The following is a 13616-nucleotide window of genomic DNA, read 5'->3' as shown; positions in this document are numbered from 1 at the left end:
CATAACATGTCTTAAATGGGTAACAGGTATGATCTGGTAATTAATACACGCAGGTATACTTGCATGTGCACTTTGATGCATATGTTTCCCAGACTCACATGTACATGTACAAAGGTATTAATAAGAAAGATGACAAAAGGTCATTTTTTCAGAAAACTTAGAATTTCAAAATTCTATTTTTCATAAACTACTGTTAATATTTGTGAGGAATTATAGGGATTAGTAGAAAACAATTTCTGAGGTCTTTAGTTAAATAATCATTCGTTCTCTGCATCAGTAAAAATAAGTCTTCACTTGCTACTCATTTTCTTTTTGACTACAAAAGCTAGTGTTTGTTTTAATAAGGATGGAAAAGAAGCTCTTAGAAGTTGTTTATACAGAAAAGAGTAAGGTACCAACAGAGGAAGCACATTTAATACTATTGTGAAACGGTTATATTTTGAGTCCAGGCTTACTGTCTAATTCAGAAGCATACTGATACAGGCATCTGGTGACTTCTTATTTGGAGTAATACTGGTATTCCCAAATATTTTAAGATTGTGTGACTCCTTATTCCTGAGACTTCAAAAAGCACATTTCCAAGCTCATCTCTGCAGCTTTTAGGACAAGAAAATAACTTTATTTTTCTTAGTAAAAACTGAAAGTCATAAAAAACACTATGACTTTGAGCTCCAGGACTTTAAGGGCAAAAGGTGGAGACAGGCAGGAAGACAGAACAAGACAGAAATGCCAGAAGGCTTCAACGGCAGCCTAAGAGAATACTGTGTAAGTGAACCCACAACTCTTCTTTTTCTGTTGTGCAAGTCACTTGAACTTCTCCTAATTATAGGTTCACCATGCTTTATTTTGAGCAGAGGTCAGCACTGAAGTGCTGCATTTCAGAGAAAGAAAGAGAGGTGCCAATTTTCCACTGATGTAAAATGACACTGCTTTATTGGCCCAAACCGTTCCTCTGCAATTCTCCAGCTTTTGCAGAAGGAACATGCTGACTTCTGCCCTTCCTGAGAGCACATTCCCTCCACACACACAGCCACAGCTCATGGCCCTGCAGAGCAGAGACAACCCTAAAAATGGAGGGAGCACTCTGGCTTCATTAGTCCCTCTTTCTTGTGAAGAAAAAAAAAGGTTTTCCAAGCTATCATCTTCCCACACACACTGACTGTGTAAGACAACATGCTGCAACCATGGTATCTTGTGGTCTCTGCCCTCAGTCACAAGTACCAGCAGCTCCCAGGTTCTTACAGAGCCCGCTGGCTAAAGACTTAAATAAACAATGTCACTACTTTGTATGTGTGTGTTTGCAGTTGCTTAATTTGTCCATTTCTCTATTTGAAGTCAGTGGGGATCTCCCTGTTTCTTTTGGAGTTCAAAGATATTTGAGGGAGAAAGATAAAAATAAAAATGCCCCAAACTCAGCTGTTCTCACCTGACAAACTGGCACATGTTTACATATACTTTTCATGAATACAAGCTGCTACCTGGAGAAGCGTAAGCCTTCACTTGCAATTTTAAACAGATTTATTCCTGTTTAGGTTTGCAATATGATTTGGTTCAATTTTAATCTAATCTATTTCCTATTTCCAGCAAGAATTTCACAAGCTGCAAAGCAGAATATAGCCCAGTAATCTGTATCAATTTTTATTGTGGCAATTGCCAAAATTATTTGTTGTATTATGTGGATTTTGTGATTTCACAGAGCCACCAAATTTGCATCATACAATTTTGGAAATATTGATCCTGTTACATGACATTTTTTATCCCTAGAATATGCTTCTGGACTTGTCTATGCAATATAAATTATAATTCCTCCAATAGCCTCCAATTTAACTGCCTTAATCATGTAATAGTCAGAATTCCATTCTTTAACCTTAATATTGTCAAAGAACAACAACTGAGACATATTGAATAGCTCAATGTAAAACATCAACTCAGAAGAGGTTCTTCTTTCACAAATGACATCAATCTCCCAACCCTTTGTATTTTACTTATGAGAGCTAAATGTAACCTTTCCTTTCCCTGGAGTGGCCTCTTTGCAGTCATAGTTTCTGACCTACTTCTTAACTGTTTCCCTAAAGAAAATAAAATACCCTCCTGAATTTCAAAAGTGGTGAAAAAATCAATGTCATAATGTTTAATAAATAAACTCTGCTAAAAGAGTCTAAATCTATGTAGAATAAGCCCCAAAAGCCCTCTCACATCCCAGAGCTGATTTACATATTGGGTCATGGAACATGTTTTAGGATATTTGACTGCAGACCTCACTGAAATATTCATAATTCTGTGTTACAAATTACATTCAGTATAAACTGTTATTAAACAAAGACTCCTTGCTGTGAACACACAAAACACCTCCGAATTTGTATTTTAAAAAAAGTAAAATCTCAAATATATTCTCTACTTGAAAACAGCTTTTAGTAGCTTTAGTTATATTGAATGCAAATTTCCCATGTCATGAGTTCTACAGCTGGGAACATATAAGCAGCACACATGTGCTGCTTAATTGAAAGAGGCCATCAGAAACTAACCTGGAGCAGTTAATGATGCTGTGTCTTAGGGGAGGAAGATCTCAAAAGTAGGAAGAATGTTTTCTGACATGATATGAAAGGGGTATGTGTTGCAAACATGGTTTTCAAATGTCTGGACTACTCTTTGGTGACAAATCATTTGTGTGTGTGTGTTGTAGAGATGATCTCAATCAAATTAATAACCCTTTCAGATATTATCAATGCAATGAAATGCATTGATAAACCACTTATGTCATGTAACAATTGACTTCTGTCACGTCAGCTTTATCTGTTGTCTGTGTCGCTTCCAGCACAGCAACCATTCATCTTCCTGTCTTAAAAGTAAAGGCCTTACAGAAACATTTTCAATTTCTTTGAGGTTGAAAATTATAAATGCCTCATTTTATAAAAGTCTAAAATGCTATAGTGTATTATTTTATAGGAAGTGCTTGAATTTAGTGGAAATTAAACTGAGTAAACACTTTTATTTTTATAAAGAAAAAAAAGGTACTTTATTATAACTTGTGGTCTCATAAAATAATGGGACCAACAGAAACTGTGGGAAATTTCTGCTTACAAAACAAGTATCTATAACTCCAATGCTTTCACAGATTATTGGACATACCTTTTTGTTCAGTGCTAGACAGCAGACTGACAGGCAATTTTGTCAGGGAACTGTTCTCGTAAAAGGGTAAATGCAAAGCATTTGTAGGTGCTGACTTATTTTTATTAAAGGCATTCACCATCAATGCTCAAAGACCAATGACGTCAGAAGTAGTCCTAGTAGAAATGGAGAAGTGAGAAAGAGAGGAGGTAAATATTTCCCTCCCTACGCAAATTCACTTGTAATTTTAAACAAATTTGTTCCAACTGTCACCTTATTATTATTTACCATTTTTTCAGCAATAGGATTCTAGCAGATGCATTTACTAAACATTAATACTCACTGTGAAGTTGGTTTTTAACAGTCCAGAAATTTTCCTTCCCAGCTGCATCCTATTCAACAAAGATCATGCGGGAATCTTCTCCAGCAGAAATCTCCTCTGGAGTTAGATGAGCCAGGAAGAATTTCCACAGAGATTTCCGCTGTTCAGCCACCCCACTTCAATGATGGAAAATAAGTAAGTCTTTCTCAAACATGAGTTTAAGATAGCTGTATTACCCATGAACAGCAAAACCACAATCACATTAGGCAAATTATTTCATACAGACTAGGTAAAAGCTTTATGTCATGCCAGAGTATATTTCTGTAAAGTGAAAGACCACACATCACAGACATAGTCTCTTAGCAGCATTTGAAATATGTGAAATTTTATTGGTGTTGCATATCATATATCCCTCACAAAGATACAGGGTTTTCTTAGTAAGTCCCATTTTAAAATTCTTAAAAGGAAAGATAAAAGCTTATGCATTTTGGAAAGATCTAAAGACTTCCAGAAATAACTTTTCTATATTGAATAATATTCCAGGATTAATGCTTTATGTCACAGGACCTATAATGTCTAGAAACAGAAGCCCCCTCCTATGGGACAGAGGAAAAAGTTGTCTATGCAGCTTTCTAACAGTATGAAGCGCTTGTCTCTAATACTGATGAATTAACAGACCTTAATCCTTTTACTAATCCAGAAAAATTGCCAGAATACCATCACTTTCAACACAAAGCCAAGTGAAACTTGGCAACTTCAATGAACATCACTTTGGAGAATTTAAATAAACTTAAGTCCAGAATTCAAAACAAAACTCAACAAATGTGAAGCCATGCAAATCAAACAAGTCAACCAAAACTGTTCCCATGAGTCACTAGAAAACAAATCTCTGTTAATGCAGGGACCTTGCTCAACACCAGTGACTATCTGCCTGTCTGGAAAATCCCAGATGGCAATGAGAGAAGCCACAGTTTGCATCAGGTCCATCAGCTTCATTTTATCTTTCCCATATACTCTAAGTATAATGCTAAAAGCCCTCCAGGGGTTGAACTTTCTGGAAAGACAACATATATTGCATCATCACACAGTACACTGAACAACAGTGTAAGAAAAGTCTCTTCCCATTAATTAATTGCTACTCCTTTGTCCAGATCAGCCGCATCCTCTTCAGTGTTTAGCAGTTCAATAGGATAGGAACAAGTACCAGAGACATCAGAGTCTACACCTTTGCTGGGGGCTGATATACCCTTACCATTTTATGAAATATGTCAGCTCAGCCACAGCATTGCCAGAGTCAGAGAGAGGCAGAACATCAAATAATCCTTGGCAATGGTATCTAGTTCCTGAAAAACAAAACATGGCTCTCTTGTTCACCATATCAACAAAGTGACTAGTAGGAACCATAAGGCAAGTCATAGTATTTTTAATGCAAATTTTAAAATGTGCATCATGTTTAAAAGAAATTGATGCATGAGCAAATGTATTTTCATATTTTGAAGGATGAATTTTTAATAACTTAATTACAACTTCACAAAAGAAGGAATCATTACTTGTTGCATGTTCCAAATCATTATATATCAAACATGTGTCTATAAAATTGCCCTCTACATGTATATTAATGATGCCATCAGATTCTTAAAAGACATGCCCTGAATAATACATACAATTTAAATTAACTCCCATTCTTAATGTTCCAAAAGAAAAGTGAAAGCAATCAAGTGGTAAGTCAGGTTCACTCACAATTATTATCATTTTTGTATTATTATTTATTAATAATTGAAAAAAATCAGTGATCAGTATATATTTACAAGCAATTTCAGTGAATCTACTCAGAACCCAGACCTTGCAAGTCACATCAACATTGTAGAACAATTCAAGGATCAATGAGCAGAAAGAAATCTCTGGCAGCTTGACAAGAAACTGGAGCATACAACTTATAAAACAAATGACCGTTCATTGTTTAGAGAGTTATCATTCTTTCTTGCAGCTGACCTTTTCAGCAGAAATGAGAGGTTATCATGTGCTTCAGCTGTCTTCCAGGACAGAAAGGCCAGTGAATGATTCAGGCCATCATGGTCCTGAATTGTAGTAACACCAGCATAGTAGCTCACCAATGGGTACTCAGACCTCCTGCATTTGAGACACTCCTCTGGTGTCATCCAACTAATACACAAGGTCTTTTTCAGATGATATCAAAACTTCGGTGATGCTTCAATCCCACTTGGGAAAAAATATCTTGAGGGGAAGCAGCAAGCCTGTTATCTGAAGAATTGCCCGTAGCTAGCTAACTGAAAATGTAGAAGTGGTTGCTTTTATGTTAATGTATGTAAGTACTTAAATGTCGTAGGCAGAGAAGGAGGTAAAGAAAAATTTCAAAAGGGACATAAAAATAGATACAATCAAAACAGCGAATACAACCTCACAATCCTTTAGGGAACAGGATTTGGGAGGCTAATAGAACTCAAGGGCAAAGAATTTTGTAGAGAATCTTAATAAAATTATAGACACTTTCTTCTCGCCCACACAGTCCACATCTATGAGGTTTTCTAAGGAAAGGTCATATGATTTCATGGGGGAAGTGATGTTCTAACTGTTATCATAATTCATCTCTACAGTATGTGGCTTTGTTTCTGATTTATGGTATAAATATCCGAGAGAAACTGTACTTTAAAGAAGGGTGGGTTGTCAAATTATCCTAAGAGCTTGAAAACCTGGTTTTATTTGGCAAAGAGACAGCTTAGAGTCCCTTCAGGGACTGCTTTCTCTCTTACACTTAATGTCAGTTCATAAGGGACCCTTGATGGAGCAAGGGATTAGAAGAAAACTCTCTAGGGTAGTGAACTTCACTCTCTGCTCTCAGAGAGAAGCAATTTGGGTGAAACACCACAAAAAGAGCCTCTCACAGAAGTGTTTCTGCTCATTGCAGGAGATATAGCCAAGGAAAGCTTCAAGGTTTCCCTTGTGACTGGTAAATTCCAATTAGCAACCTAATGAAGTCATGGATGCTAGTGTTTTCTATGGGGATCTTACTACTGTGCCAGGAAACAGCAATCCAAAAAGTAACAACCAGAAATATTAGTGAGAATAGTCCCTGGTACAACAGTTGGCAGTAGCCTCACTGGGATTCCACCAGATCTATCTCAGTTTCATATACTTCATACATAGTCTAATTTCCTTATTATTTAGGAATGTGATTTTTAACCCTCAAGCTCAGTCCTGTCCAAGCTGATGGTCATGGGAGCTTGAGGACTTAATCTGGTAAAAGAAATGCTGAATACCCAATCATCAACAAACTGAGGTTGACTTCTATTAAATTTCAAGTTGAAGAGTCACCTTGAGTCTGTAGACACATTAGCAATTTTGGTAGTTTTTTGTGGAATAATTCTCCCCTTCCACAGCAGAATTTTTGCAAACTGCTTACAGAGAGAAATAAGGTTCAAATTTCTATTAAACCTTACTTTTTACCCATAATCCCTACTTATCTGTGGTCACTATGTTTTTTTTTTTTTAATTTGTACTCCCAGTCCGTTAACCAGTGAACTGGAAGTGATGACCCATGAGAAAGGGGGTTAAACAGATCTCCAACCTTCCCACAGTGTTTAACTGAAACATAGTGTCACCTAATTCACTGCTAGGAAGAGAGCATACCTACATCAAGGGCCAAATAGTAGCTCTCTCTGTACTATTAAACTAAGTAGAAAATACAGGGACTCTAATTACATTTAAAGCCTGGCCTCAGTCTAAAGCACATCACACATTTCCTACTTCAGGTGCAGCAGGCAGAAAGGCATTTTGCCTGATATTGCACTCGGGAGTATCACTAGGCATTTCTCCTTGAACGATACATTCATGTCCCTCTCCAGCAAGAACTATCCTCACTGATGGCTTTTTCCATCAGAGCCCTCTGAGGCAAACCACTGCAGTAGCTGCTGACTGCGAAGTTCTGGCTCTGCGGCAGTGAGCAACAGGGAGCAGAAGAAGATGGAGTGATCTGCATACTGCAAAGCATTTATAGTCCAAAAGGAGAGCATTATGCAAGTGTGAACTGAATTTCAATTAAAAAAAAATTGGAATCTAAACTAAAAAAAGAAAGGTTAATGACGTTTACCTCCTGAAAGGGCCAGCATGTGTTTGCTGGAGGGGATGTCTGTAAGGAATGACTGATTGGCAACTACTTTCTGTATTGCTTCTAGTGAATCACCAGCTTTATAATGCAGAGCCCTACATTTTGAGTGATTGCATAGAGGAGGGAAAAAAAAAAAACACACAACAAACATGGAAATCCTACCTTTCTAGGAGAGATCACCCACCAGGCATACATCTCTCATAGATTTTGACAGGTCTAGCTGTAACCACAGGAGTTAAATCTTGAAGATATGAGGCTTTAAAGTCTGGAGACTACTGTTTCTCTTGGTCACTGATTCTTGTTCAGCACTGATTATTTTTAAGATGCAAAGGTTGCCAGCTTCTAAGCAATGTCCCTAAAGGACTACCTTAACAGCCACATTCAGCCAAATAAAGTGTGACAACAGCTAGCATTACCATTTACCTGGCTGTGTAACTTAACCGTCCTGACTATGTACAGCTTGGCAAAGACAGTCTCTTGGCTTTCCAGGTGTGCTATAAGGTCAGTCTATTTCCATGATATTTCCCCTGAAGATCATGACAGCTGTAAGATGGGGCACTGATCCAAACTGAGACCAACTATCATTTGGCAACAAGTTCAGCTGAGTGCTTTTCACTCTCTATTTTTCAAGTATGTGAAAAATGCAGACATTAAAACCCTGCGACTGGCAAATTTCGTACATCAAATTAAGATCCTGGAGATATGCTCAGCGAAAGCACAGCTTGCCCAGGCTGGCAGTTATAAACTTTCAACCCTTAAGGGAAGGTTGGGAGAAGAGATCACTTTGAGCCTGGGGACAGTGTGTCTCTCACTCAAAGCAAGTTTTTACCTTTCCAGTCCCTCATAACCAGATACTACCAAAATGTGATACATCTCACTTAGCATTGTCACCGCTTTGAGAGCCAGAAGTCTGCTTGCACCTTGTTAAGTAAACTCAAGCTAGCATTAAATTGGAATTAAACAGCAGCACAGTGTTATCAATGTAAGGTTTGGTTACTGAAACAGTAACTCATGGCTTACAAAAACTGAAGGAGAACTTATGCTTTCATGACTATGTTCCTACTGAAACCCATGTTAGCCACTTGAAATCTTGTTCAGGTACACCTACCTGTGATGCATATCCAGCTGCACTGCAGTACAATCAGCTCAGCTAATAGTCAAATTACCACTGGGGATAGTCAATAATTAGACTATGCATGAGATTACGCTAAGGCACAATGAAGGAGGATCCTTCAAAAGCCAATGCCATGTTATCTTATGAAGGACAAAAGAAATTAGAAAAAAAAAAAAGAGGCAGCAATCTTCCCGCTCATCCCTCTGGGAATGTTTCCTTCCTTTCAACACAGCAAAACTCAAATATATAGGACACAGTGTGGGACAGAGGGTCAGTTGGTTACATTTATTTATACACTACATGTATTTGGTTCAAGAACTCTCAGATAGAAAATAGAAAGAAAAAAGCCTTTCCCTGATGGAGCTTTCAGCTAGCAGAAACTGAATATTATATTATACTTTTACAACATGCAATAGATCACCAAATTCATTTTTACTAGGGTCATAACAAAGGATTTCAGCTCTAGCCTTCAGAGATAAGGAGCTAATGCACTAATGTGCATTTGTCATTTGAGGTACCTGATTGCTATTGTGGTTTAGGAGGGCTTGAGACAGGGATGTTTGATTTTCCACTCAGCTATGTATTGGGCTTAAGTTCAAAACTAATTATATTGTTACCATATCTGAAAATAACACATATTATAGGAACATGTATACTTTTACATAAGCCCAATGAAGACATTCTGAAAAGTTCAAAATAGCAAGCTCATTCCAGCCTATATTCCATATTTTACTATCATCATTAATGTTTTTTATGATTATTTTTTTTTTTTTTCTGTTTAAACATCTTGGTACTTCTGCTCTCTTTCCATGTGTATGAATGGCTTCTAGGTGTAGACTGTATCACACAGTATCACACAGTATCACAGTATGTTTGGGATTGGAAGGGACCTCAAAAGATCATCTAGTCCAATCCCCCTGCTGGAGCAGGAACACCTAGGTGAGGTCGCACAGGAATGTGTCCAGGCGGGCTTTGAATGTCTCCAGGGAAGGAGACTCCACAACCTCCCTGGGTAGCCTGTTCCAGTGCTCTGTTACCCTCACTGAGAAGAAGTTCTTTCTCAAATTTAAGTGGAACCTCTTGTGTTCCAGCTTGATCCCATTGCCCCTCGTCCTATCATTGTTAGCCACTGAGAAGAGCCTGACTCCATCCTCATGGCACTCACCCTTTATATATTTATAAACATTAATAAGGTCACCCCTCAGTCTCCTCTTCTCCAAACTAAAGAGCCCTAGCTCCCTCAGCCTTTCTTCATAAGGGAGATGCTCCACTCCCTTAATCACCTTTGTTGCCCTGCGCTGGACCCTCTCCAGCAGTTCCCTGTCCTTCTTGAACTGAGGGGCCCAGAACTGGACACAATATTCCAGATGGGGTCTCACCAGGGCAGAGTAGAGGGGAAGGAGGACCTCTCTCGATCTACTGACCACCCCCCTTGTAATACACCCAAGGATGCCATTGGCCTTCCTGGCCACAAGGGCACAGTGCTGGCTCATGGTCATCCTGTTGTCCACCAGGACCCCCAGGTCCCTTTCCCCTACACTGCTCTCTAATAGGTCATTACCCAACCTATACTGGAACCTGGGGTTGTTCCTGCCCAGATGCAGGACTCTACACTTTCCCTTGTTAAATTCCATCAGGTTATCCCCCGCCCAACTCTCCAGCCTGTCCACGTCCCGCTGGATGGCAGCACAGCCTTCTGGCGTGTCAGCCACTCCTCCCAGCTTAGTGTCATCAGCAAACTTGCTGATAGTACACTCAATTCCCTCGTCTAAATCATTAATGAATATATTGAATAATATTGGCCCCAGTACTGACCCCTGAGGCACTCCACTAGATACTGGCCTCCAACCGGACTCCGCACCATTGACCACCACTCTCTGGCTTCTCTCTTTAAGCCAGTTTGCAACCCACCTCACTACTCTATTGTCTAGACCACACCTCCTCAATTTAGCTGTGAGGATGCTGTGAGGGACTGTGTCAAAGGCTTTACTGAAGTCAAGGTAGACCACATCCACCGCTCTGCCATCATCCATCCACATTGTTACATTCTCATAAAAGGCCATGAGGTTGGTCAAGCATGACTTACCCTTGGTAAAGCCATGCTGACTGCCCCTAATGACCCTCTTATCCCTGATGTGCCTTGAGATGACACCAAGGATAAGCTGTTCCATTACTTTCCCAGGGACAGAGGTGAGGCTGACCGGTCTATAATTACCCGGGTCCTCCTTCTTGCACTTTTTGAAGACTGGAGTGACATTTGCTTTCCTCCAGTCCTCAGGCACCTCTCCCGTTTCCCAAGACTTGGCAAAAATGATGGAGAGCGGTCTAGCAATGACTTCAGCCAGCTCCCTCAGCACCTGCGGATGCATCCCATCTGGACCCATGGATTTATGGACGTCCAGACTATTTAATTGTTCCCTAACTCAGTCCTCATTGACTAAAGCAAACTCCTCCATTAACCTGGCTTCATCCGGGGTCTCAGGGGTACAGGGTTCCCCAGGACAGCCTCCAGAGGAGTAGACAGAGACAAAGAAGGCATTCAGCAATTCTGCCTTCTCTGTGTCTTCTGCCACCAGGGCACCCACCTCATTCATCAGTGGGCCTACATTGCCTCTGGTATTAGTTTTATCTGCTATGTATTTGAAAAAGTTCTTCTTGCTGTCCTTGACCCCTCTCGCCAGCTGTAATTCTAAGGAGAACTTGGCTACCCTAGCTGCCTTCCTGCATCCTCTAACAGCAGCCTTATATTCCTCCCAAGTGGCCAGTCCCTGCTTCCATGACCTGTAAACTCGCCTCTTCTGCTTGAGCATACCCAACAGATCCCTGTTCAACCACACAGGCCTCCTGGCTCCCTTCCTCGACTTCCTACGTGTGGGGATGCTCTGATCCTGAGCATGGAAGAAGCAATCTCTGAATGCAATCCAGCTCTCTTGGGCCCCTTTTCCTTCAAGCAGTCTTGCCCATGGGATGTCCCCCAGCAATTGCTTGAAAAGGCCGAAATTAGCCCTGCCAAAGTCCAGGGTTGCAATTCTACTTGCTATTCTGTTCCTGCCACATGAGATGCTGAACTCCACCATCTCGTGGTCACTGCAACCCAGGCAGCCCTCGACCTTTACTGCTTCAACCAGACCCTCTTGTTAGTGAGGATGAGATCCAGCAGTGTACCTCTCCTGGTGGGCTCCTCCACCATCTGCATGAGGAAGTTATCATCAATGCACTGGAGGAACCTCCTGGACTGTGGCTGGCTGGCTGAATGGTCCTTCCAGCAAACATCAGGGAAGTTAAAATCACCCACAACAACCAGGGCCTGTGACTGTGAGGCCACTCTCAGCTGCGCATAGAAGGCCTCATCAACTTCCTCAGTCTGATCTGATGGCCTGTAATAGACACCTACAACAGTATCACCCCTGCCAGCCTGTCCCTTGATCCTGACCCATACACTCTCAACTCGTTCCTCATCCGCTCCTGGGCAGAATTTAGTACATTGCAGTTGCTCTCTCACATAGAGAGCAACTCCACCACCACGCCTGGCTGGCCTGTCTTTCCTGAAAAGGGCGTAGCCATCCATGACCACATTCCAGTCATGTGAACTGTCCCACCACGTTTCTGTAATTGCCACCAGATCATAGTCTCCCGACCGAACATAGGATTCTAACTCCTCCTGCTTATTCCCTATGCTGCGCGCATTGGTGTACAGGCATTTCAGGGAGCGAGCAGAGCACACCAATTTCTCCCTAGGGACACAGGAGGCCACCCGGTCCTCATCTGTTTTAGAATGCTGCCCCACTGGGGCAAGCCCAACTACAACCCCATCCCGCTTCGAGCCTAGTTTAAAGCTCTCCAAATGAGCCCAGCTAATTCCTGCCCCAGCATCCTTCTGCCCCTGCGAGATAAGCCTTTCCTGCATAACACTGTCCGGACTGGAGTCTTATAAAACCAGCCATTATCAAAAAAACCAAAGCCCTGCCTGTAGCACCAGTCTTGGAGCCAACCATTTAGAGATTGAATTTTCCCATTCCACCCCACATCGTCACTTGAAGAGGGAAGGAGTGAAGAGAAGATCACTTGAGCCCCTCAATCTTTCACCATCCTTCCCAAGACCTTGAAGTCATTCTTCATTCCCCTCAGACTATGGGAAGCAACTTCCTCCCCATCTGTCTGGAAGACCAGCAGCGGGTAGTAGTCTGTCGGGTGCACCAGTCTGGGGAGCTCTCTAGCAATATCCTTGATCCGGGCTCCAGGTAGACTACAGACTTCCCTAAGATGAGGGTCAACCCTGCATATTGGGCCCTCTGTTCCTTTCAGAAGGGAATTTCCTATTACAATCACCCTTCTGTCTTTCTTATCAGAGGTAGTCTTCAGTTGTGTAGTCAACCGCCTCTTCCTATGTGATCTGGTAGGCAGGCTTGGCACCACCTCCTCACCTACCTCTTCTTCAAGATCCAGGGCCTCAAACCTATTATGGAGGGGCACCTGGGGAGGCAAATCAGGCAGGGAGGGGGGCTGCCTGTGATGCCGAACTGGAATAAACCTCCAACTCTCATCTTCTTTTAGGTCATTTACCTCTGCCCAACAGCGACAAGGGTGGGGCTGTCTCAGGACCTCCGCCTCTGTCCGGGAGGGCAGGAGGTCCATCTCCTTTTCGAGGGTACCTCCCTGGGGCCTTTCCGACCCGCACGTAAGGGTGTTACTCCACCAGTCGATCTCCCTTTCGCACTCCCTGATGGACCTCAGCATCTCAACCTCCTCCTTAAGCTTCACAACCATGTCGAGCAGATCTTGCACCTCCTCACACCTCACACAAGTAGAGTGCTGGCCTCCCTCCTCCGGCAGCAGCAGGCTCTGGCACTCCTTGCAGCCAGAAACCTGAACAGCCACCGTTTGGGACAGAACCTCAGTGTACGTTGCCACAGTCTTTTTGAGACATGCTCTCCTTCTGGAGGCGA

The 13616-nt window shown here is 41.7% G+C and overlaps 1 long non-coding RNA gene across 1 annotated transcript in view; it reads right to left on the bottom strand.

Moving 5' to 3' along the window:
* Nucleotides 1-4003: 4003 nt before the first annotated feature.
* LOC139827396 (uncharacterized) overlaps nt 4004-13616 on the bottom strand; it is a 51296-nt gene continuing 41683 nt past the window's right edge. Inside the window, exon 5 of the long non-coding RNA XR_011737928.1 lies at nt 4004-4773. This is a non-coding gene — a long non-coding RNA (uncharacterized lncRNA). The remainder of the gene's footprint in view (nt 4774-13616) is intronic.

This window comes from Patagioenas fasciata, chromosome 2, assembly GCF_037038585.1.
Source record: "Patagioenas fasciata isolate bPatFas1 chromosome 2, bPatFas1.hap1, whole genome shotgun sequence".
In the NCBI taxonomy this organism is placed as follows: domain Eukaryota; kingdom Metazoa; phylum Chordata; class Aves; order Columbiformes; family Columbidae; genus Patagioenas; species Patagioenas fasciata.
The sequence above is the reverse complement of the archived record's forward strand: the minus strand, read 5'-3'. Positions and strand labels throughout refer to the sequence as shown.